A 914-nucleotide genomic window follows, 5' to 3' on the forward strand; every position below is an offset into this window, starting at 1 on the left:
TACGCCAGGGACTGGATTCCACCAATCTGGCTAAAGGGTGGTGGCCGGGCTCGAGTGGGTGGGCTTCAAATGCGAGTGTTTCCCCACAGAATGGCTTGCGTTTCCTGGTACCGTTTGGGAAACAAACATCTGAAATTCCAAAATGAGATTTTCACTCTGCAGCGGAGTGTGCGCTGATATGAAACTTCCTGGCAGATTAAAACTGTGTGCCGGACCGAGACTCGAACTCGGGACCATTGCCTTTCGCGGGCAAGTGCTCTACCAACTGAGCTACCCAAGCACGACTCACGCCCCGTCCTCACAGTTTTACTTCTGACAGAACCTCGTCTCCTACCTTGCAAACTTTACAGAAGCTCTCCTGCGAACCTTGCAGAACTAGCACTACTGAAAGCCACAGCCTGGGAGAATGTTTCCAGAATGAGAGTAAAGCTGTGAGGACGGGGCGTGATTCGTGCTCGGGTAGCTCAGTTGGTAGAGCACTTGCCCGCGGAAGGCAAAGGTCCCGAGTTCGAGTCTCGGGCCGGCATACAGTTTTAATCTGCCAGGAAGTTTCAAACATCTGAAACTGTCAGCAGGCAGCAGCATTAGAAAGATGTACTCAAGATCCGCTAACAAATGTTTGGGAGCATGTCTACAGAGCAATAGGTCGCTTGCCTTAACTCGCGCACCACGTGGAGCTGAAAGTTCGTGGAGTCTGTTCAAGGCCGCGAAAAGACTTCATCAGACGCCACTGAAGTTCCCAGATGACGGACCTGGAGGAAAGTTTCAACGCGGCTCTTCATCGGCATGTTGCAGACTACTAGGGCACTCTGCGGAAGTGAGGTATCCGGTTTAGCTGCCGATTCTGTCGGGAGAACTAGAACACTTCCTTGGCTCAATTTTAATAGCAGAAAAAGGAGAAATTATCAGTTAAA

The 914-nt window shown here is 50.9% G+C and overlaps 1 non-coding gene across 1 annotated transcript; it reads left to right on the forward strand.

The window, feature by feature from the left end:
* Positions 1-452: 452 nt before the first annotated feature.
* Positions 453-527, forward strand: Trnap-cgg (transfer RNA proline (anticodon CGG)). Its single transcript has one exon. It is a non-coding gene; the product is annotated as a tRNA-Pro (tRNA).
* The last annotated feature ends 387 nt before the right edge of the window (positions 528-914 follow it).

Source organism: Schistocerca serialis, chromosome 5 (genome assembly GCF_023864345.2).
Source record: "Schistocerca serialis cubense isolate TAMUIC-IGC-003099 chromosome 5, iqSchSeri2.2, whole genome shotgun sequence".
NCBI classification, from domain to species: domain Eukaryota; kingdom Metazoa; phylum Arthropoda; class Insecta; order Orthoptera; family Acrididae; genus Schistocerca; species Schistocerca serialis.